Here is a 26,485-nt window from a genome sequence, read left to right as displayed (position 1 = left end):
CCATAATTAACATTTCAACCCTTAGGTCCCATATTCATCATTGACTTAACATTTATTTCATTTCTCTATTCCAAACATGCATCTAGGTTTATTATGAATAAAACCCCGACTTTTGTAAAATTACACAAAAGCCCCAAACTTTCACAAAATTACCAAACCAACCCCAACATCTCAAAATACCAAAATTTAAAGACAAAATCCATAGAGAGGAGTAGGATATCCCTACCTCGAAGTTTGAGCCAAAAAAGAGATGAAGACTCGAAGATCAACTTGCTCCAAATCCCAACTTTTTCAGATTAGAACGAAGCTCTCAACGCCCTCTATCTTTTTAACAAAGGCCCTAGGCTAGATTCACACTCTAGGGAAGTTTAGAGAGAGAGGGTCTCGGATTTAGGGTTTTGATCAAAAAGAATATAAAAAAGTGATGTTTCAAAACGCTACTGTCCGCTGATATAAAACACTCTCGCTCGAGCGAAGCCTTCGTCGCTCGAGCGACCAGACACAGAAAACTCTCGCTCGAGCCAAGAAGTTCTCGATCGAGCGAAGAAAAACCCAGACCGCTCGAGCCAAGAAAAGCTCGCTCGAGCCAAGAAAGACAACTCTCAGGTCCAGAACCAGACGCAACACTCGCTCGAGCGAAGCCACCCTGGCTCGACCCACCAGACACGAACCTCACTCTCGCTCGAGCGACAAACTCCTCGCTCGAGCGAAGGGCCAAAAATCTAGGCAGCAACACTAGGCTCCCAAACACAACCAACCTGTAACAAACCTGCCCAACACATCCCATAACTCAATATACAAAGTAAAAAGGATGCAAACAAGATAATAAACAACTACCAACATCCACGGACACATGTCCGGATCACTGTACAACAAGGGTAAACCCGGGATCGCTATATGTTCTTTGTCTCCACTTCTTTTGCTACAAAAGAATAACCATGATAGTTTTTGCTTTTTCCTATGCTTTGATATCAAGCTAAGAATTTCAAAAATGGAGCAATTGTAATAGATTCTAAAACTACTTCAGAATTCAAGTGTTATGACATCATGAAAGAATGAGGGAATTTTCTATTTTCAAGGAAACCTTGCCACTTTTTTGTTTTTGTTTTTTGTTTTTTGTTTTTTTTGTCTTTGTTTTCTCTCTCTCTCTCTCTTCTTTTTTTGTTTTATCAAAAAAACTTCAATTACAAAGAATTGAAATCAAGGCACCCATTGCCGCTTCATTTTTAACTTTGTGCACTTTACCTTGTGACTACTCGATTATCGTGGAAATATAGATTTTTATTCTCAACAAAACATGTAACTTTTTAATAAAGAAGGTGGCATATGTAACTTGACTGTCTCAATAAATTTTGTAGGTATTTGTTGCCAATCTATTGCTTCCTTGGCACTTCAAGCATCATATTGAGGGGTGTTTGGTAAGGTTTTTTTGAGCTAACTTATGGTTTCTGACTTTTAAAAAGTTATTTTGGACTGTTTAGTTAAACTTATTTCAAACAGCTTTTGATTTTAACAACTTATTTTAAGTCAAAAAAACTTATTCTGAGAAGCTGCTCATCCCTTGCTTCTGATTATCAGTTTCTATTGTGGATATGTTAATTCACGGTTATATTCTTAGATTTTTTTTTATTTTTTTAAAAATAGAAAAAGACCCAAATAGACTATAAAATATTATTATTATTTTTTATGAGAAATGTAGATTAATAGTGAATAATAAAAAATAAAAGTTAATTGAAAAAACTACTTCACAGCTTATTTAACAAACACTACTCATCAACTTAAATCTATAATCCAACAGCTATACCAAACAGATTAACAACTTCTGATTAAAATCATAATCTATAATTTGTTAAGTTATAATCTATAATCTATTTTAACAGCTATACTGTAACACCCTCAAAATAAACCCATAAATCATCCGACAATAGCATGCTTAAACATAAAAGAATAAGGCATAAATACGTTTCATCAGAGTAGTCTTTACAGAATGTATTGCATGTTGACATCAAAAATAAATTCCCTATGGGCTTACAACTTTCCAAGTCAACACTTGATTACAAAAAGAGAGTGCTAACTCTATACAAGAAAGCCCTTGGCTAATACAACAAAACAACAAAAGAATTCAACACCCCCAAGTCTCCCAAGCTACGTCCTTGGAGGTGGCATGCTACCTGTACCTGAAAATGAAGTCTCATATAGGGTGAGCCACAGCCCAGTAGAAATACACTAAACCAACTATAAACAATGACTAAAAAAATAGCATTAGATAGATGGTCCAGACTTGTATTCCAACGTATACCATGTTACAGTTTCATGACAATCATGCCCATATTACAATTCATTTTCCATTTCTTATCCAACTTTAAGTTTGAAAACAAGGCCCAGAGTTTGGCCACATAATTTAATAAGATGATAACTCATCACTAAAATACTTTCGAAATTCATAATGGATACACTTTTGGTGCAGTATCAAAGTCAACAAAAAGATTTCCATACTTCACAAATGATACAGATATACATTTTAGTGTTATATCAAATGAAACAACACTTCCATGCTTCACAAATAATAATGATATACATTTTAGTACTATATCAAATCAAACAAACACTTCCATATTTCACAAATGATACACATTTTAATGCTATATCAAATCAAACAAACACTTCCATATTTCACAAATAATACACATTTTAGTGCAGTATCAATCTCAAACAAAATCTGGTTTAGAGGTCAATCCCCCATCTTCCAATAAACCGTGGAGTACATCTCTCATCTCCTCCCACACAATACAATGTATACAAGCAATTATCATATACAAACTTAATCAATCAAGACAAATGATACACATGGTAGTGCTATATCAATGTCAAACAAAACACTTCTATGATTCACAAATGATACACATGGTAGTGCTGTATCAATGTCAAACAATATTCGGTTTAGAGGTCCATCTCCCATCTTCCAATAAATCATGGAGTGCATCCCCCATCTCCTCCCACACAATACAATGTATATTAACAATTATCATACACACAATCAATCAATACATAAGGTTAATGTATTATTCCAACCATCATATTCGATGACACATTCCATTGATTAGTTTTAGTTTGCCTAATCATCATACATTGTCTATAACAATCAAGACTATCCTCCACCGATAGCCCAAAGCAGTTATCTCTAAACAGGAAATAAATGCATCAAATGGACAACATATCAACATTTGTCTAGGTGAGCGATAAATTAATCCAACTCTACCCTTTAATCTCATACCTTTCCGACTTGAATATTTCCTATTCAATTTCTCATTTCCCAAAATTAATTATAGAAATTAATTTATCAACAATTAGGGCTTTCTCCCATAGTTACAACACCAACCCTAAGGTTCCATTTTCATCAATAATCCAACACCGAGTCCATTTTCCAATGTATTACATACATAAAGGTTTATATGTTTGAAACCCCATCTTTTGAAAAATTACACAATGACCCCAAACTTTCACAAATTTATCCAACGACCCCCAACATATCAAAATGCCAAAATTCAAAGACAAAACTCATAAGATGGAGTAAGATATCCCTACCTCGAAGTTAGAGCTCAAACGGAGAAGAGACCAAAACTAAAGTGCTCCAAACTCCAAACTTTTCGGATCAAAACGAAGCCCTCGACGATCAACACAACTTTTACAAAGGCCGAAGGAAATGGAAGCACTCTAACTAGATCAAACCCTAGAGGGAAGAGAGTTTCTAGAGAGAGGGGCTCTCAAAATATCTTTTTAGAAAGTAAGAGAGAAAGAATAAAGTGATTCAAAATATCACAGCTGCCAACTGAAATACGACTCTCCCGCTCGAGCGGATAACATAACGCTCGAGCGTCAAACATAAAAAAACTGGACCCGCTCGAGCGCAAGAAGGCTCGCTCGAGCGCCAAGACACAAGAGTAAAATACATTCGCTCGAGCGTGAAAACCTATTCGCTCGAGTGTAGATTCTCTTCTCACAATATTTTCACAGACAATGAACACCCTGCTCGAGCTCCAACAGACCCGCTCGAGCGTAAGGAAACCCGCTCGAGCGTGAAAAACACATCTGCAGAAGTTTTGCAGAGGCACAGATACTGGAAGTGTGAAAACTCTGCTCGAGCGTTAAATGTTCCACTCGAGCGTACAACCAAACATCCAATTCCGCTCGAGTGCAAAGGTACTCGCTCGAGCGTACCACCAAAACTCTGGGCAACAAGGAAAGGGACTAAGGCTCAACCAACCTGTTCGAAACACGCCCAACACATCCTAAAACTCAGACATAAGGAATTTAAAGGATGACAACAGGACATACAACCACCAACTCCACGGAACCTAAGTCTGGAACACTGTACATAAAGGGGACAAACCCAGGATCGCCATATATACCAAACAGGACCTGATTGATATTGCAACTGTATTCTGGAAGACACTTGACTAACATCTTTATCAGTATAAATTATAAAGCCCTCAAACCAAGTTTACATACTACTTCCCTCTCTCTCTCTCTCTCTCTCTCTCTCTCTCTCTCTCTCTCTCTCTCTACCATTGAAGATTGAGTTTCCTGTTCGTGTTTTGTTCTTTAGCTCTCTTTTCATTGATCAACTTAAGGTTAAGGGTGCTTTGTGAAACTAGCTTGGTTGGAGAAGAAAGAGCTATGTCTTGAAGATTTCTTAGTGTTGTTTGAATATATAATTATGAATAGATATCCGTTGTTTCAACTGCTTTCATTTGCTTTTTGACTACCTAGTGGCATTTCATAATTTCTTAGTATGAAAAAGAATAGATACACACAAATATACATTAAAACAGACGAAAAAAAAAAAAACAAACACCAAAAAGAAAGGAAAGCAATTGGTGAGTTGAAAATGAATGTTGTTGATTCCATTGTAGGGAAGACGATGGAGGAAAACATTGAGTAAATGATCATATCAGTTGGGTGTCAAATCGATTATTTGGTTTTGCTGCAAGGATTATTTGTTTGATCATATCAAATTTGTTTGAGATTTTGGTAGATTTAGATTATTGTAGAGTTTCTTGTTGTAACACTCAAGATATAGGTATTGCAAATAGAAAGCCAGAAACGATAAAGATTACTGCCAGATTTCTTACCAATGTTAAGTTCTTTTAAATATAGTACAGTTCTTTTAAATTTCAAGTTATAAAATTTTTTGTCTTTTGAGCCAAAAAATAAAAACAAAACAAAAACTATTTTAAGAATTTTAAGCTAAAAAAATAAATAAATTGATGTTATAGAAAAATAAGTTGTGTTGACAATTTTATTCCATGTACTCTCTATTTTTTAGTTTTTAGTCCTTAATTGAGATAGATTTTATGGTGTATGATTATGCTTTTCTAGTTTTATTGGTGTACCTAGGCTTACTTTGTTTTTAGGTACTGGGCAGGTTTTTTTTTGGGGATTGAATTGTTTGATCTCATTTTATTTGTCTGGCAGTTTGTTGGCACTTTGCAACTCTTTCATTTTCGTTTTGCCTTTGGTTTTGCACATGATAGTGTATGCCAACTAAAATAGGATATGCTCTTTTGCAATGATGTATTTTCCTTAGCCTCTTTCCACTATAAGAAAAAGCGTTTTTGGCGATCAAAATTTCATTTTTCGTCGCTGAAAATAGTAGAAATGGCAACTAAAATGGAATTAGTCGCCAAAATTGAACACTTTTGCCGACTAAAAGACTTTAGTCACCGAATACAAAGGTTTTAGCGACTAAAAGGCAGTTTAGTCGCCAAATGTAGGGGTTTTAGCGACTAAAGGTTGTTTAGTAGCCAAAAGTGACGGTTTTTGGCGACTAAAATAATTTAGTAGCCAAAAGTGATGGTTTTGGCGACTAAAAAGCAGATTGGTCGCCGATTGTAGGTGTTTTGCCGACTAAAAACAGATTGGTCGCTGAAAGTGAAGCTTTTTGGCTACAAAAAAAAAAAATTTAGTAGCTAAAAACTGAGTATTGGCGACTAAAATTCAATTTAGTAGCCAAAAGGGACGTTTTTGGCGACTAAAAATAGGTTTCGTCGCCAAAACTGCTGATTTTTAATCGGAACTTCTTTTTTTAGCGACAAAAAAATAATTAGTAGCCCAAAATAATAGAATTGGCGACTAAATAATGGTTTTAGTCGCCAAAAATGGCCTAAATTTTTTTTTAGTAAATAATTTATTTTTTACATAAATTATATTTGAATTAAAAAAATTATATTTATAAATATTATTTTGTATTAATAGCGGTTAATATATATATATATATATAAATAATATATATTGCATATATATTAATGTGATGATGTTGTAGCATAGTGGAGGGAGTGTTTGGCAAAAGGTTTGGAATGTGGTGGTGTGATGTCTCAGGTTCGAAACTTGCGAGCAACACAGGTTCAAACTTTTTTTTTTAAATATGCTTTTGGCGACTAAAACAGGTGGTCGCCAAAAGCTTTAGTATTGGCGACGAAAAAAATAGTCGGCAAATGTATAAATTAAAAAAAAAAATTCACTATTGGCAACTAAAACTTTAGTCGCCAAATGTATAATTTAAAAAATATAAACGAGCTTTGGCGACGAAAATTTTAGTCGCTACAGAGTTTGTTTTTGGCGACTAAAAGTGGGTTAGTCGCCCATACCTTCCGTGACAGTTTTCCAGTGACAAACATGGCGACTAAAAAATTTAGTTGGGAAAACCTAAAATCCGACTTTTGGCGACTAAAAAATCACTTTTGGCGACTAAAAATTTAGTCCCCAAATGTGTATTTTCTTGTAGTGTTCCATTGATGTTTTCATATATATCTTTTTGTACTCATTAGTTCTCGTACCCACGGAGTACTCATAGAGTACTTAATTATCAAAGAATGTATAAAGTCTACTCAATATGTATGTCGAATACGCTGTACGCTTGCAGCCTTATCCATACGCATATGGTAACATTTTCGAAGTATCCATATTGCACAGCTTAACAAAAAAATTCTTCAAATTTAGGCCTATTTCAGGAACATCTTTTAATCTATTTTGAGTTACATTACCTCTCACATAAAATGATAAAAAAAAAATTAAAAAATTAACTTTTATTTTAACTATCTTCTTAAAACAAACCTTAATCTAATCCAAAATGAAATCAAATATATTATTGGTTAGAAAATTTTTATTTTACAAGCAAAGGAATAGAGACAATTGATTGTTGAGATTTGAACTTGCTATGTTTCTTGGTGAAGACCTAGACTGACATGGAGAAGCCATTTTAGAGAGAAAAGTACAGCATTGTGATTAGGGGTGTGCGCGGTGTGGGGCGGTGCGGTTCGAGAGAAAAATAGAAACCGTATGGTGGGTGGTGAATTGATAAAAGTGTCACTAGAATTTGCCATTTTCCTCATCAAAAACCGACGGTTCGGTTGGCAAATAATGGCGGATTTACCTTGGCGGTTCGGGCGGATTGGCGGTTTATAAAAAATATAATTCAAATTACAAAACTTAAATCAAAGAGTAAAAAAAAGACAAGAGATACCGTGATGTTAAGCATCTTGCGAAGCTTTCTTCTGATGCAGCAAGTGTAGCAACAACATGATAATATTAACGACTATGCCATCAGTTCATTACAAGCATCTGTGAAAGCAACAATGATCAAATACAATACATAAAATTAATATCATTCAGGGTTTACAATATATTGAAAATGTTTACTGTTGAAAAGTATTTAGATTGAAAAGTGAGCTGGTGCAAGTTTGCAACATGGCCAAAAAAAAAAAAGATTGAAAAGTGAATTGGAATCCAACTTTATTTTGGATTACTGACATCTTGAATTTCCCTCGAGTAGGAATGTAATACTATATTCTAAGGTATAGAACAACAAGTAAACTTAAGTAAAAAAAAAAATTTAGAATCTTATAAAACATGATTTAATAGCGGTGCGGGTCGGTGCGGTTTGGAAGAAAAATAGAAACTGGCGGATTGATAAAAGTGTCAATAGAATTTGTCATTTTTCTTACCAAAAATCGGCGGTTTGATTAGCAAATAATAATGAATTTGCCTTGGCGGTGCGGTTCGGTGCGATGTTGGCGGTTTCGGTGGTTTCGGCGGTATTATGCACACCCCTAATTGTGATATGCTTTTAATTGCTTGGATGACGTGTTGTGAAATGATTGGCTTCCCGTAAATTACAATAAAGATTGTTTGTAGGATTAATTTTTTTCAATCATTTTTTAATTTTATACAAAGAGGCATTTACAAAAATAAAAAAATAGTGGTAAAAGTTAATTTTTTTTGTTGCGACTTTGATTAAAATTGTGACTTCTCAAAATAGACCTACGTTGTATTAAACTTAAACCTATGAAACACAAGTAGGTGTATGAGTATTACTACGATACGGATACGTTGATACATTAAATTTTTTTTAACAAAAATATAAATCCTATTTTGGTATTTTTGTAAGAAATATTTATTTTTAATTTGAAATTATGTAAAAAATTAGTTTAAATAATTTAATTCGTTAAGATTCAACCTACGGTTCACATTTAATTCAAAGGTAGAATTATAAACGAAAATTGAATGCCATTATATTAAATAACTTACAAACCATAGTAAAGTGTTTTGATGCGCAGTCCCTTAAGGATACACCATATGGAAGGGGTTGCACACCATATACAATTTGACGTAAATTCTCACAAACACAAGTAGGTCACGTCATAAAATCACGTAACTTAAATACAAATTAATGTAAGTTAACTTATAAAAGTTTGAGAAATCACAATTTACCGTAAATTCTCACAAACATATGTAAATCACTTCACAAAATCACATAACTTAAACAAAAATTTACGTAATTTAATCTATAAAAATTTAAAAAATCACAACTTAGGGTAAAATCTCAAAAATTAACCTATAAAATGTGTCGTAAGTTTTCCTAGAAGTGTGTAACTTAGGGGTGCTCGCAATTTGGGTTGGGTCGGGTGGCATCCCATCTTTCATCCGCCCAAAATCAATCTGCATCTGCCTGCTTAGCTGGCGGATGCAGCTTGAACAGAATGACAGATAAATGTTATCGGTTTGGCGGTTTAAACTTTACAAATTTTCAACTTATAATTCACTACAATATAGCCCAGCCAAAATAATAAGCAAAATGAAAACCCATCAAAGAAAAGTATGGGATGATTTTCTTTTCTGCGACAAGGAAAATGAAAACCCATACAAAAAAAAAAAAAAAAAAAATCGGATGGTTCAACCCAAACATATTAACAAACAACAATATTTCATATTTAACAAACAAAAATTAAACACATAACAAAATGAACACAATATATTTGAAATTGTAAATCTGTCACATACAAAAAAAGAGAAGAGAATGGAAGCGAAGAAGAAGAGAAGAGGAGAAATTACAGCCACTCGCAGCTCCACGCCCCTTGTCGCTGCTCGCTGCATTCGATCCCCTCTTGTCCTGTGTCGGCGGTCGTTTCGTCTTCCGATGGCGTGAAATCGAGCGCCTTGACGGCTTCGCAGATCGACGCGGCGGTGTAGAGGTTGTGTTGAGAGCTCAAAGAGTGGGTGTTCGCCGACAGTGAGGAGGAGCAGATGATCGGTGAGCCGATGCCGAGACTCGTCTTTGGTGGTGCCCCGACTCTTCAGGAAGCCAAAGAGGCCTTAGGGTGTTTAAGAGAGTGAGAGAAAGGTTAGGGCAAAATGATTTCCTTTCTTTGTTTGGGGCTGCTGCGCGCACAAATTTCGAGAAAAAAAAAAACGAGCGGGTCGGGTTGGTGCAGCTCAGAAGCGAGATCAACTACTTGACCCGTACCTGTGAAAGGCAGAAAATCAGACTCGCATCTGCCTGCCCAAAACTCTTCAGGTTGGGTTGGGCTAGTCAGATGATTCGTTGATCATCTTTAGTCACAAAATATACAAATAAATTATATATCGTATGTCTTGCACATTTAAGAATTTTAATATCAGATAAATACCCGAAATAAATATAATATATTCGTTAAAATACTCATGTTTCCTAACTCTTTACTTGATAGAAAAATTTTTAGGTGTGCATTGCATACCATATGTATATACTTTTATTTTGTATTTTTGTACTTTGAATTATATATTTTTTTAAATGATTTGTGTAAATTTATGAACATTTACGTATTTTTGTGAATTAAATTTTTTTTTAAATAGATTGGCGTGAATTTTTATTTAATTTACGTATTTTTGTTAAATCACTTTTATAAATTGTGCACATGGTGTGCAATACTTAAGGGGTTTCACTTTCCACTGAAACATAATTTGGCTCAGAAAGCAGAAAAAAAAAACATTTTTTTGGAAAAAGCTAAGGGTCTGATTGATTTGAATTTTTAAAAATTGTTTTTATATGAGCTTTTGTTTATTTTTAGTGATTTTTTAAAATATATTTTAATCATTTTTTGGGGGTACTTTTTAGATGCATCTAATCAAAATGCATCTAAAAACTAAAATAAATTGGCTACAATAAATTCGGATTAAATTGTGAAATTTATAATCTGTTTTTGAAATCGTTCCTCTCCACAATGATTAATATATATATTTTTAATTTCTAATCAAAGAAAATTTGAAAAACTAAAATTTAAAATCGATTTTTTTGTCAGCTTCGCAACAATTGCCACGCGTGAAAACATTTGACACAGGTATTTAGTTAGCCCAACACATAAACAAGATGCATATGTGCAACTATAAACATGGCCCAAAAAAAGTTGGGCACTATAAACAAGGCCCAAAACAAAGTATCCGGCGAGTTTGAAACAAACCAAAAAATAGTTGGCCCAAAGAGCTCAAGACAGGCTCGAGAAATTTGATTTTTTTTGGGTCAGACAGTTCAAGGGCCTACACAAATATTTTTAATAATTCTTACATGAAAAAGGTTTTCAAAATCGATTTGAACACATTTTTAGTCAAGCCCAAAAGAACAATTATCAACATGGCCCAAAACAATTTGGCTAGTTGGGCCGAAATTTGAAAAATAAGTTTTTACCAGCTGAACAAAAATTGCCTACTACACATTTTTAGTAAAGCCTAATCAAATATATATATATATATATGAACAAGCCCAGTTCTGCAAAACAATTAGTTCGTATTAGACTATAATTTGAGTCTGGCATAAAAAAAATTTTAAAAACTAGTTAAGTTAAAAATAATTAAAAAATTTATATAATTTTCTCCTTTTTGGGACAAAAATAATTTTAAAAAAATGAAAAATAAACTAATTTTGAGCATAAAAAATTTACAATGATTTTATATAAGGGCGGGCTTCCCTCCAGTCTGTGATTGGACTGGAAGAAGCTATTAGGCCCATGGGAGCCCACCACAGGTCTCGTTTTAATAATTTGAACCGTTCAATGTGTAGAACTCGTCGAGTACTATATGTCTGTAAAAAATTACGTTGATCGGATATTGATAAATAAACAGTTAGCAAAAAATAAACAGGAATCAGAAATCTGACTATCGATATCTGATCAACATGATTTTTTACAGGAATATAGTACTCGACGAATTATATACTTTCAACGGTTCGGATTATCGAAACGGGACTTGTAGTAGGTCCTCACAGATCCAACAATACCCTCTAATTTGATTACGGACTGGAGGGAAGCCCAGCCCTTTGATATATAACCGAATAATTTGAAAATTGATTTCATTTCACAAGAAAATTTGATTGATTCCAGAGTTCGCTTCAATCACATCCCAACTCACATTCTTACCATTTCCAAAAAATATGAGTTGTACAATGGAAAGTGAAAGAGAGAACAGATAGACTAGGATAATTTGAGATAAGAGTTTCCATTCTCTAGCTAATCGATTAAGATCTGTTGATTGGAATAGAACGAGAGAGACAAAGATGGCAAAAGCATGACTTGAGAATCGTCAAACATGGCCCAAAATATGCAAAAAATAATCGTCAAACACCGAACCGTACTAGCCATCCCAGCCAAATAAAAGAATTAATCGTCGTCGTCCTAGCTGCCATAACCTTAGAATTGTCAAATATAGTAACACCAGCACAATATGCAAGATAGAGAATGGTAGGATCAATCAAAATATATATATAAAAAAAAAATCATCTAAAAAAAGAAGAAGAAAAAAAGTAGTTAAAAAACGTACTGTGCCAAATAAAACAATCGACCATCGCCATTGCCATCACCGTTACAGGAGAACAACAAGAGTTGACAAATGACTAGAGAGAGAGAGAGAATGAGTTGGAGAGTCAGATAGATGGAGCAAATGAATATGGGATAAAGAATAGAGTAAAGAAAACAATCAGAGCCCCAGACACCATTGTTGTTGCGATAGTAGTCACTGGATAAGAACACGAGTCGACAAATGAAAATATACATAGAGAGAGAGAGAGAGAGATAGAGAGAGAGAGAGTTGGAGAGGTAACCTTAGGCCCATCATATCCTCAGAGTTGATAAGAGTTTCGCACTGAAACCAGTAGAAGAAGCTAGGACAATCATGCTGTAAACACGACACTGAAACCAGTAGAAGAGGCCGCTAACAATTATAAGGCTCAAATCAAAGCATCGATAAAGAACAAGACAGCTAATTCTAATAACAATAGGTTTCCAAAATTAGATAAGATTCTAATGGGTATGTATACAAACGGACACATGGCATCTCTGTTCTCAGGGAATACATTTCTCTAGGAGAAACGAAGGTAGACCGTTGCTGTGAGGACGCATCGGTGACGATTATTCTAACTCGTCATCATGAACATCTATACCGTTAGAATATCATAAAATTGTTTCAACTCCACAGTAAAAGAAATGTCACATTTAGCAACTAAAAATTTAGTCACAAAAAACATTATTTTTGTCATCAAAACCTTTTGCCGACTAAAAACATTACTCTCCATGTTTGCCGCCAACACTTCAAAAGTATTTGGAATATTTGCTGACTAAAATATTTTTAGTAGCTAAAGTCCAACCTTCGGGGACTAAATATTTAGTTGCCATATGTTTTAAATTTAGTCGTCATGTAATTTTTTAAGAAGTTAAATAATTTTTTATTTAAATTTTTAGCAACTAAATATTTAGTAGGCAAAAATTAAAATTTAAATCTTTGACGATTAAAAATTTAGTAGACAAATCAAAACTTAAAACTTTAATGGCTAAAAATTTAGTAGGCGATAGTCAAAATTTAAATCTTTTGGTGACTAAAATTCCTCTATTTTTTTTTTTTTTTTTTTTTTTGAGAATCCAAAAAATCCTATTTATATTTAATTTTTTATTTAATAATTTGAACCTGCACAACTTTTTTTATTACCCAAAAATAATAAACAAATGTTTCCACAATCATATTCAAACACAGCACAAGTTACATGAAAATTCATGCAAATAAACTAATTGAGTCATGAACTAATTAAATTATGAATTATAAGATGTTGGCTTCTAGGTGAGGAAAAAAGCATAAATTACTAAGATAAACTGATGAAAAAGAAAAAAGAAAAAAAAGAAGAAGATATGTTTCACGACAACCAAAAGGAGAAATACACAATGGATCAAAGAGTTATAAATCTATGTGATACCACAAAATGAACTCTGAGAAATTCAAAAGCAATACACAAAAATGAAGAGACCAATTTCTTGGATTCATAAACTTCCAATTTGCAGGCAAGATCCCCATGCCTCATATAAATGCCCTTGCATAAGAATACAAACAAGCGAAAGTGAACAGTTCTACCAACTCTTCATCTATTTGAACTTATTTCTCAAAAGGCTATTTTAGCAAATAAATTCCAATTACAGTACTTAGCTGACAAAGGTCCATTGAGATTAATTAGTCGAACAATGATACATAGCTCTAAAAGTAGAGCTCTAAATTGAGCTCTACTTACATGGCAAGGGAAAAAAAACAAAAAACAAAAAACAAAAACAAAAACAAAAACATAGACACACAAATCACATCACATCACAAATGGGTCCCACTATATTAGACCTCTCTTTTTAGAGCTCCAAATCATTTTTGTAATAAGTCCTAAGAGGACAACCCTCAATTGAATTGGATCAACAAGTCTCCATATAGTAACAATAACAAATCAAAAAGCTCTTCCAGAGAGGAGCTACATAGGAAATTTTATTATTTATTGCAGAAAAGCTAAAATTAAATTGCAACTGACAGATTGCACAAATCAAATTTTCAAATTAAGTTGTCTCTCAATCCCCAAAACAAAAAGTAAAGGAATGAAGTGAGTTAGGGGGAGAAATCAAAACCTGGCAACATGCTTCCCAGGTTATCTTTGACAGAGCGCACGCAAATGTCACCCAATACAGAACTCCATCTCTTAAAATTAGGCCATTTTTCTTGTAGTGTCCCCCATCTCTCAAATTTGCTTTGCACAAGTCATTTACAAATTAAAGACAACACTAAAACAAACACATACACTACCAACAATGATTAAAACGGGTTAAAAGTTTTCAAGGCAATTCAGTTGGTTAATCCATAAAAAATGGTTAAGATGATTATAGAAGAGCTGCAACTTGATGCTCTGTTCTACACCGGTCCTATAAACTAAAAAGTTTCATATATAGCACATTAATATTATTAGTATATCACAAAATTAATTTGATAACACTTAAAAGATGAATTGCTTTCTCAATCTCATGTGCTTACTAGTTTAATATTTGAAAAGAGAAATCTAATCCTAAAAGGAAAGGATTCCTTATGTGCAGGAAATTAAAAGAACCAGTGATATAATGAAAAAATATCCATAAAAGGAAAGGAATTCACTCTTAAACCAGAAAAATTAACATAACTGATATTTAATAATATATTATCAATAAAGTACATGGACTGTGAAAACTGCGATTATTAAAGTAAATACAATTCAATCATATAAAAACTGTAAGAACAAATCCCAAATTGGCATACATAAAATCAAACAAATTAACACACGTAGCCCAAACAAGAAACTTCAAAAGTTGTAGTCCTATTGATCTTGGTCAAAGTCACTACAACCATTTCCCTACGCGTCACATGACACGATGCTGATTAGTCTCTACAACCAATCCAACAACATTAAAAAAAATTGCAAACTTCAATTTCATAGTAAGGGGAGAGAGAGAGAGAGAAGAGATATATATATATATATATATATGCCGGTATGATATAATAAAACTATAATGACTTTTTACTATGGCCCCGTTTGGTACAGCTGTGGGAAAGCTTATAACTTATAACTGTGAACATATTTTGACTTATAAATTAAGTTTCTCCTCCCCCACTCAAAGAATAAGTTGATTTTTGACTTACAAAAAGTTATAGGCTATATTGTTAAGCTGAACCAAACACATCAAAATAGCTTAAATTAAGCTAAAAGCTGAAATAAACTGGAAATAATCCCTACCAAACAGGGCCATAGTATCACTGAATGTTATGTCACCGGCAAACATTTGCCCTGTAGGACACAGATTACATCAGGAAAAAAAAATTATTCAGAACTCTTAATAGATTTTACTTATGATTCTCAATTTTATATGCTAGTCTTCCAAATTGTAAATAAATACACATAAAACTAGAGTTTGGAGAGAGGAGATGTTGGGTTACGGTGTAGAGAGAGAGAGAGAGAGAGAATGAGGAAAGAGAGTGTATAGGGGTCAATTTCTAGCCCAAGGCCAAAAGTAGATTGTTAGCTCTAAAGTCAAACAAAATATATAAAAAAAAAATCCCCAAAAAAGGGGCCCAAAACGCCACAAGAATTTCCAAAATTTTCTAAGTGCCGACACCTCAAGGAAGAGATGTTGACACCTCAAAAAAATGGTGCTCGAAGGAAGTTCAACATAAGTGGGGTGTCGACCCCAGAAAGCCCAGGTGTCAAAACTTCCAAGCAGTGTCACACCTAGATCACTGACCAAGCAGTGTCAACACCACAAAGAGGCAATGTCGACACCAGGAAGCAAAACTCCAAGAGGAAAAGAAAGAAATGCAAGTGTGTCGACCCTAGGAGCCCTAGTGTTGACACCTGAATCATAAATTCAAGGCTCTAAAGCATTTTTCTGACAAATCTGAGTGCAATTCAATATTCCTATCATATTCTAGATCAAATTTCCACTCTACCATTTCAATATTACCTCACCCAAAGGATCTCAATTAAAAAAATACTGAAATTACACACATCTTATTGCCTTAAGGTGCACAAGTGTTACAGTTCTCTTGATCATATCAACAGTGTTTTGATCTAATTTCGTCAATGTAGACGATGATAGACTTGATCCTTAGATTAGACTTCATTGTATTATGGAGGCGGATTTGTTGTAACCATGTTAGACCTTTTGTATTTTGATGATTGTTTTTGTTTTTGTTTTTATTTTTGTTTCAACTTTGTTTTGATTTATTTGCACAACAAAAAAATTAAAATTTTACGGCTTGCAAGCCGTAAAAACTCTTTCACGGCATGCACACAAATGCTGTTATATGACATGTAACGCCCTCAAATTAATAGCATTAAACCCATTAAACAAGACAAGCATTGAGATTCAAAAGTTCCACATTCTTCCATTACATCAGAATTCTATTACATATGTATTACATGTTAACAACAAAAGCAATTGCCCTACGGGCTTACAGCTTTCCAAGTTAACACTTGGTTACAACAAAAGAGTCCTAACTCATACACATAAAGCCCTTGGCTTGAATTACATGTAATACATCAAAAGTAGTACACCAAAAAGGTAGTCCGCCTCTAGCCTTCCAAGCTATGTCCTTGGAGGTGGCATGCTTCCTGAACCTGAAAATAATATCCCCATATAGGGTGAGCCACAGCCCAGTAGAAATATACTAAACCAACCATGAACATTGACTAAAATATTAGCAATTGATAGATGGTCAACACTGATACAATCACATAAATCACATATTTATGCCATACGACTTAGGAGTCCAAGTTACCTTTCATTTTCCCTTTTTCAACAGATAGGCATATAAGCACTACCCACTTTCTCACCAGATATGTATAACAACAATATCCACAGATAAGCATATGAGCTATATCCACACTTCACAAAGATAAGCATATAAGCTCTATCTTCACATTTCTAGACAAGCATATGAGCTGTATCTACGGAGTTCATCCCCTTTCTTCTCCCAACACTATCCGGTTTAGAGGTACATCCCCTATCTTCCCCTAAACCGCGGAGTACATCCCCTTTCTCCTCCTCTACACATAACATATACAAACACATTGGTTCTATATACAATCACACAATACATATAATTAATGTATTCTATTAACCGTCAAGTGCCATGACACATTCCATTGATTAGTTTCAGTTTGCCTAATCATCATGCATTGTCTACAACAATCTCGACTATCCTCCACCGATAGCCCAAAGCAGTTATTTCTAAACAGAAAATAAATGCACAATGGATATTCAATCAACATTTCATTCCCTCCTTTCTCACAATTAATTATCTCAATTAATCAAACAATGTAATTAGGTCAATTCCCATAATTAACATTTCAACCCTTAGGTCCCGTTTTTATCAATGATTTAACATTTAATCCAATTCTCTATGCCAAACGTGCATACAGGTTTATTATGAATAAAACCCAAACTTTTGTAAAATTGCACAAAAGCCCCCAAACTTTCACGAAATTACCAAACCAACCCCAACATCTCAAAATACCAAAATTTAAAGACAAAATCCATAGAGAGGAGTAGGATATCCCTACCTCGAAGTTTGAGCCAAAAAGGAGATGAAGGCTCGAAGATCAACGTGCTCCAAATCCAAACTTTTTCAGATTAAAACAAAGCCCTCACTGCCCTCTATCTTTTTAATAAAGGCTCTAGGCTAGATTCACACCCTAGGGAGATCAATTCTTAGAGAGAGTGCAAGTGTAGAGAGAGAGGGTCTCGGATCTAGGTTTTGCTCAAAGAAAGGGACTGAAAAAGTGATGTTTAAAACGCTGCTGTTCGCTGATATAAAAAACGCTCGCTCGAGCGAAGACTTGGTCGCTCGAGCGACCAGACACAAAAACTCTCGCTCGAGCCAAGCAGCTCTCGCTCGAGCCAAAAACACGAACCCTCAGGTCTGTAACCAACAGAAGCTCGCTCGAGCGACGGACCTCTCGCTCGAGCGAAGAACAAACCAGACCGCTCGAGCCAAGACAAGCTCGCTCGAGCCCAGAAACACAGCTCTCAGGTCCAGACACAAACTCGACGCTCGCTCGAGCGACCAACTCCTCGCTCGAGCGAAGGACCAAAATTCTGGGCAGCAACACTTGGCTCCCAAACACAACCAACCTGTAACAAACCTGCTCAACACATCCTATAACTCAAATATGAAGTAACAAGGATGCAAACAAGATAATAAACAACTACCAACATCCACGGACACAAGTCCGGATCACTGTTCAACAAGGGTAAACCCGGGATCGCTATAACCTCCCCCCCTTAAAGAATTTCGTCCCCGAAATTAAGCACAAGTTTTCAAAACAAGTTTCCTCCAGTTTAAACAATGTTACATTGGAACATTCAACAATCCGACCCATTACCGGTCATCCCCTCCCTTTAACAAGAGGCATTCACAATATGTAAACAACATATGTACTTTCAACATGCATTAACAGTACGCATTAACTCTCCATTTTCAACAATATATTTAACAGATATAGTGTCACATTCAACTTCCATATGAGGCAAGTCCCAAACCATATTTCCAAAATACCAAAACATTGTCAATGTTTCACAACTTAAGACATATATAGAAGCTCTTAAGTTCTACAACAGTTCAAAATGTAAATACAAAATTACAAATCAACAAACAAGTCCGGATATTTCTCGCGGACTCCCAACTCACGTTCCCAAGTGGCCTCCTCCACTCCGTGATGTTTCCACAAGACTTTCACCAAAGGAATGGTCTTGCCACGCAGGACCTGATCCCGCCTATCCAAGACCCGAACCGGTCTCTCCTCATACGAGGCATCCTCATCTACCTCTAAATCAGTCCAATCCAACACATGTGATGGATCTGGCTCATACTTCCGAAGCATACTCACATGAAACACGTCATGCACTCCGGACAACTGCGGCGGTAAGGCTAACCGATAAGCAACCTCACCAATCCTCTCAAGGATCTCAAAAGGACCAATAAACCGAGGGGACAACTTCCCACTCTTCCCAAACCTCATCAGGCCTCGCCTAGGTGATATCTTCAGAAAGACATGATCACCTACCTCAAACGCTAAAGGCCTCCTCCTACGGTCAGCATAAGATTTCTGCCGACTCTGGGCTGTAACAAGCCTCCTACGAATAAGCTCAACTTTCTCCGTCGTCTCCCTAACCAACTCCGGACCCAACAAAGGTGCATCACCCACCTCGGCCCAACAAACTGGAGACCTACACGGTCGGCCATACAAGGCCTCAAACGGTGCCATACCGAGGCTAGACTGAAAACTGTTGTTGTAGGCAAACTCCACCAATGGTAAGTGCCTCTCCCACGTCCCACTGAAGTCCAGGACACAACCCCAAAGCATATCCTCGAGGATCTGAATAGTACGCTCGGACTGCCCGTCAGTCTGAGGATGATAGGCTGTACTAAAGGTCAACTTAGTGCACAAGGCACTCTGCAAACTCTGCCACAACCTAGCAGTAAAACGAGGGTCTCTATCTGAGACGATCGTCACTGGGACCCCGTGCAATCTCACTACGTCCCGAACATACAAATCGGCAAGATGATCCACCGAATCTCTCACGCGCATAGGAATAAAGTGCGCCGACTTAGTCAACCGGTCTACAACCACCCAAATAGCATCACTACCCCTCTGAGTCCTCGGAAGACCTACAACAAAGTCCATAGTGACATGCTCCCACTTCCACTCGGCAATAGGCAAGGGTTGCAACAAACCCGCTGGCCTCTGATGCTCGGCCTTCACTTGCTGGCAAGTAAGGCACTTCGACACGAAAACCGCCACATCTTTCTTCAAACCCCGCCACCAAAACTGGCGACCCAAATCCTGGTACATCTTAGTACCGCCCGGATGCACCGCAAGGCGCGAATGATGAAACTCTCGGAGTACCTCCTCTCGACAAGACTCCGGTACAAACAAACGGTCTCGGTATCTCACACTCAGGTCGGGATACACCGTCAAACCCTTCTCAACTTTCCCACTGGAAATCTTCTCTCGGAGTGATTCTACCTCAAGGTCACCTCTCTGTGCCTCTAATACTCTAGTCACCAGTGTAGGCTGCGCAACTACAGAAAACAAGGCCGCAGCCTCAACAGATTCGCCCAGTAGCAAATCAAACTCGCCAAGTGCTCCCAACATCTCCCATTCCCGGATGGCTATACAAGCTACATCACTAATGGTCTTCCTGCTAAGGGCATCGGCCACAACATTGGCCTTTCCCGGATGATAATGCAACTCAAAATCATAATCCTCGATGAACTCCATCCACCTCCTCTGCCTCAGGTTCAAGTCTCTCTGTGTAAACAGATACTTCAAACTCTTGTGGTCCGAGAACACCTCGAACCTCTCACCATAAAGATAGTGCCTCCAGATTTTCAAGGCAAAGATCACTGCTGCTAACTCTAGGTCGTGTGTGGGGTAATTCTTCTCGTGTATTTTTAACTGACGTGAACCATAAGCTATCACTTTCCCCTCCTGCATCAACACACAACCCAAACCCTCTCGTGAGGCATCACAATAAACGGCATAACCCAACCCTCTCTCCGGAATAATCAACACCGGAGCGGTGGTCAACCTAACTTTCAGCTCTTGGAACGACTTTTCACAAGTCTCACTCCACACAAACTTGACTCCCTTCCGAGTCAGTCTAGTCAACGGTGACGCTAACCTGGAGAAATCTTTCACAAACCGACGGTAATACCCAGCCAATCCCAGAAAACTGCGGATCTCAAACACACTCTTAGGCTGTGCCCAATCTTGCACTGCCTCAACCTTGGATGTATCAACAGACACCCCTTCCCCGGATACCACGTGGCCTAAGAATTTGACTTCCCCCAGCCAGAACTCACACTTCCCAAACTTGGCATACAGCCTATGGGCTCTAAGCAACTCAAGCACCACTCTCAAGTGTTCCTCGTGCTCCTCCTCAGAAGGCGAATAGATAAGGATGTCGTCCACAAAGACGACCACAAATCGGTCTAAGAACTCCCGGAAAATCCGGTTCATCAAGTCCATAAAGACTGCCGGTGCATTGGTAAGCCCAAATGGCATCACCAGAAACTCGTAATGGCCATACCGTGTACGGAATGCCGTTTTCGGAATATCCTCTTCCCTGACCCTCAACTGGTGGTAACCCGATCTCAAGTCTATCTTAGAGAAACAACGGGAACCCTTCAACTGGTCAAACAAATCATCTATACGGGGCATAGGATACTTATTCTTAACCGTAGCCCTATTCAACTTCCGGTAGTCGATACACAATCTCAAGGCCCCATCTTTCTTTTTAACAAAGAGGGCCGGTGCTCCCCACGGCGAAACACTAGGGCGAACAAAGCCCTTATCTAGCAATTCCTGGAGCTGAACTTTCAACTCAACCAACTCTGCTGGAGCAAAACGGTAAGGTGCCATAGAAATCGGCGCCGTGCCAGGCACTAAATCAATAGAAAATTCTATCTCTCGATGAGGTGGCAAACTAACAAGATCTTCGGGAAAGACATCCGAATACTCACAAACCACCCTTGGCAACACAAGCTGGGTCTCCCCACTCTCACCACTCTCAAAGCTGGCAAGTAGACTACTAAGCTCACTATACTTTCGCGAATCATACCCCGGTGGCAAAACACTACCAACCCGGTCTCCCAAGAAATGGAACCACTCCCCGCTCAAGGTACATAACGTAACCCTCTGGCGGTAGCAATCGATAACAGCCCGGTATGACGATAACCAGTCCATACCCAAAATAACATCAAAACCCTTCATGGGCATGACAACAAACGGAAAAGTAATCCTATAGTCATCAACTTCTATATCACATCCTCTAACACCCTGTTTCAGGATCAACTCACCACCCAAAGGTGATACCACACAAATAGGAGATGCCAACAATGCTAACTCCAATTCCAAAACAGATGCAAATGCAGCAGATACAAAAGAATGAGATGCCCCCGTGTCTATCAACACATTAGCAACCGAGTTGCAAAACAGAAAAGTACCTCTCACTACTGATGGAGCCGGTACTAAATCCGGCGCGGTAACAGCATACACGCGCCCCGTAGGCCCCTGGTCTACCTGCTCACCTCTCGGAGCAAAAGACTGCTGCACAGACTGGGATGACGAAGCTCCCGGATTGGCCCTCGAGGCCTGCACAGACTGAGCTGGCTGAAAACCCTGCGTCTGCCTAGAACCAGACGCTCCAGAAGTGGCACTCAACTGCGGGCAAAACCTCTTCAGGTGCCCAGGCTGTCCACACTGATAACAAGACAAGGGCTGCCCCCTGCCCGAATTCTGACTCTGCGGTCTAGCTGAAGAAGAAGCAGCTCTCTGACCTCCACCCTTCAACGGGCAAACTGAAGCCTTGTGACCCGACTGGCCACATTTGTAACAAGTAAACTCTCCCTGACCACCTCTCCCGGAGCCTGCACTCGGCACTGGAAAGGTAGATCTAGCAACACCACCCTGCGACTGCTGAGGGTAAGAACCCCTCTGCCTCCTGCCATCAGCCTGGCCATCTTGGCTCCTCTTGGAGCCTCTCTGCCCCTCATCCTCCTCCTGCATCATAATCTCCATATGAGCAGCTGCATCTACCAGGTGTCTATACTCTCGAATGTATGACCCACCAATTCTCAACTTGAGGCCCCGCCTCAGCTTCCGCTCAAACTCAAAACAACGGCGTTCCTCAGACGCCACCAGTTCCGGTGCAAACCTCGACAAACTGGTAAAGGTAGCCTCAAACTCGGCCACAGACAAGCCCTGCTGATTAAGCCGGCTGAACTGATCCCTCAGCTTCTCCCTAGCCGCAGCAAACAAAAACCTCTCCTGAAAAGCATTCACAAATGCCTCCCAAGTACCACCAACACGCGCTTTCTCGTATTTCCACCACTGACCCGCATCTCCTTTCAGTTGGAAGGATGCCAAGGTCACCTTCAGTGCTCCATCCTCGATGGCAAGCATCTCAAATGTCTTACTCATTTGCTCTAACCACTCATCAGCCTTCAGTGGCTCCTTCGGATCCCCGACAAACTCATCCGGATTAGACCGGAAGAACTCCCTCTTCAAGAAAGAAGGCCCAGCCTCAGCTGCCTGATTCCCCGCTCTGAGAATACCCAAAGCCCCTGCTATTTCTCTGGCCAAAGCACCCATGGCCTGCTGACCCACTGGCTCGGCCACATTGGCCTGACCAACTCCCTCCTGCACAGCCGGAACTTCCTCCGGTAACGGTACTTCCTGCCTCGCAGGTCTACCACGCCTAGCTCCTCTTCCTCGTCCTGACATCCTAATAAAGGTAACACAGAACATTAGCACATTCAAAAATGTGCCAAAACTAAACACTCACGTCCTAATGCATGGACAACTGTAATTCATTCCACGTAAGCACATAAACACATAAGCACTTACGAATTTCATTTCCGGATAATGATAGTCCCGAGGCATTACTAGAGTTCCAATTAGAAACAGCATTGATCAAGTGCTTTTCCAACAAGACTCACAGAAATCCAAGGATCCAATCAACATCCTAGAAATTAAATCCCATACCCAGATAAACACATAAGCATGTTATCAATTAAACACATTACATGTGATACTACATCAAAGTCTCTATCAAGCGAGACAAACCCATTGTGATCCTAATCACTTCCCACGTACCCAAAGTATTCGAACCCGGTAAGCTCTGATACCAAGTTGTAACGCCCTCAAATTAATAGCATTAAACCCATTAAACAAGACAAGCATTGAGATTCAAAAGTTCCACATTCTTCCATTACATCAGAATTCTATTACATATGTATTACATGTTAACAACAAAAGCAATTGCCCTACGGGCTTACAGCTTTCCAAGTTAACACTTGGTTACAACAAAAGAGTCCTAACTCATACACATAAAGCCCTTGGCTTGAATTACATGTAATACATCAAAAGTAGTACACCAAAAAGGTAGTCCGCCTCTAGCCTTCCAAGCTATGTCCTTGGAGGTGGCATGCTTCCTGAACCTGAAAATAATATCCCCATATAGGGTGAGCCACAGCCCAGTAGAAATATACTAAACCAACCATGAACATTGACTAAAATATTAGCAATTGATAGATGGTCAACACTGATACAATCACATAAATCACATATTTATGCCATACGACTTAGGAGTCCAAGTTACCTTTCATTTTCCCTTTTTCAACAGATAGGCATATAAGCACTACCCACTTTCTCACCAGATATGTATAACAACAATATCCACAGATAAGCATATGAGCTATATCCACACTTCACAAAGATAAGCATATAAGCTCTATCTTCACATTTCTAGACAAGCATATGAGCTGTATCTACGGAGTTCATCCCCTTTCTTCTCCCAACACTATCCGGTTTAGAGGTACATCCCCTATCTTCCCCTAAACCACGGAGTACATCCCCTTTCTCCTCCTCTACACATAACATATACAAACACATTGGTTCTATATACAATCACACAATACATATAATTAATGTATTCTATTAACCGTCAAGTGCCATGACACATTCCATTGATTAGTTTCAGTTTGCCTAATCATCATGCATTGTCTACAACAATCTCGACTATCCTCCACCGATAGCCCAAAGCAGTTATTTCTAAACAGAAAATAAATGCACAATGGATATTCAATCAACATTTCATTCCCTCCTTTCTCACAATTAATTATCTCAATTAATCAAACAATGTAATTAGGTCAATTCCCATAATTAACATTTCAACCCTTAGGTCCCGTTTTTATCAATGATTTAACATTTAATCCAATTCTCTATGCCAAACGTGCATACAGGTTTATTATGAATAAAACCCAAACTTTTGTAAAATTGCACAAAAGCCCCCAAACTTTTACGAAATTACCAAACCAACCCCAACATCTCAAAATACCAAAATTTAAAGACAAAATCCATAGAGAGGAGTAGGATATCCCTACCTCGAAGTTTGAGCCAAAAAGGAGATGAAGGCTCGAAGATCAACGTGCTCCAAATCCAAACTTTTTCAGATTAAAACAAAGCCCTCACTGCCCTCTATCTTTTTAATAAAGGCTCTAGGCTAGATTCACACCCTAGGGAGATCAATTCTTAGAGAGAGTGCAAGTGTAGAGAGAGAGGGTCTCGGATCTAGGTTTTGCTCAAAGAAAGGGACTGAAAAAGTGATGTTTAAAACGCTGCTGTTCGCTGATATAAAACACGCTCGCTCGAGCGAAGACTTGGTCGCTCGAGCGACCAGACACAAAAACTCTCGCTCGAGCCAAGCAGCTCTCGCTCGAGCCAAAAACACGAACCCTCAGGTCTGTAACCAACAGAAGCTCGCTCGAGCGACGGACCTCTCGCTCGAGCGAAGAACAAACCAGACCGCTCGAGCCAAGACAAGCTCGCTCGAGCCCAGAAACACAGCTCTCAGGTCCAGACACAAACTCGACGCTCGCTCGAGCGACCAACTCCTCGCTCGAGCGAAGGACCAAAATTCTGGGCAGCAACACTTGGCTCCCAAACACAACCAACCTGTAACAAACCTGCTCAACACATCCTATAACTCAAATATGAAGTAACAAGGATGCAAACAAGATAATAAACAACTACCAACATCCACGGACACAAGTCCGGATCACTGTTCAACAAGGGTAAACCCGGGATCGCTATATGACATGCCATGAAAAGTAGAGTGTTATTTACGACATGCAAGTAAAATTGTAAAAAATAATAAATTAATGACATACTTTGTATGTCATATATAATTTTTTACGACATTTTTGTTGTGCCATAAATCATCATACTTTCCATGGCATAGTTTTACATGCCGTAGAAGGTTATTTTGAATATATTTATGACATACTTTGTATGCCGTATATAATATTTTATGACATTTTCTTGCATGTCATAAATCATCACACTACTACATAATTTTGTATGCCGTAGAAAGTCATTTTTAATATATTTATAACATACTTTGTATGCCGTATATAATCTTTTACGACATTTTCTTGCACGTCCTAAATCATTATACTTTTTATGACATAATTTTATATGCCGTAGAAAGTTATTTTAAAATATAATATATATATATATATATATATATATATACAGGAATATAACCTTACTTAACAGTATGCAGACAGTAACTTATAAAATGCAACTTATGAACAACTGAAGCAGAAGCAACTACGAAGTAAAAAAATCTAATATCCATACACCAAGCAACCTGCATACTAACTTCCATCCTCAACTTCTATCATATCAAGTTGATAACAACCTCAAACATACAAATCAAGAAAAGTATCCAAATCATAAGATTCACTAATCTCTAAAATACGACTTTAACAACCTCAAACATACAAA

At 37.7% G+C, this 26,485-nt stretch overlaps 1 long non-coding RNA gene across 1 annotated transcript; it reads right to left on the bottom strand.

Annotated features, from left to right (window-relative positions):
* Positions 1-1,933: 1,933 nt before the first annotated feature.
* LOC145795298 (uncharacterized) lies at positions 1,934-9,802 on the bottom strand. The gene is made up of 3 exons (XR_014336020.1): positions 9,391-9,802; positions 7,523-7,620; positions 1,934-2,177 (listed from the first exon to the last, which is right to left on the bottom strand). It is a non-coding gene; the product is annotated as an uncharacterized LOC145795298 (long non-coding RNA).
* Positions 9,803-26,485: the final 16,683 nt, after the last annotated feature.

This window comes from Camellia sinensis, chromosome 7 (genome assembly GCF_055761805.1).
Source record: "Camellia sinensis isolate YWXY chromosome 7, ASM5576180v1, whole genome shotgun sequence".
Lineage (NCBI taxonomy): Eukaryota > Viridiplantae > Streptophyta > Magnoliopsida > Ericales > Theaceae > Camellia > Camellia sinensis.
Note: the sequence above shows the minus strand (reverse complement) of the source record. Positions and strands in the feature narration are given on the sequence as shown.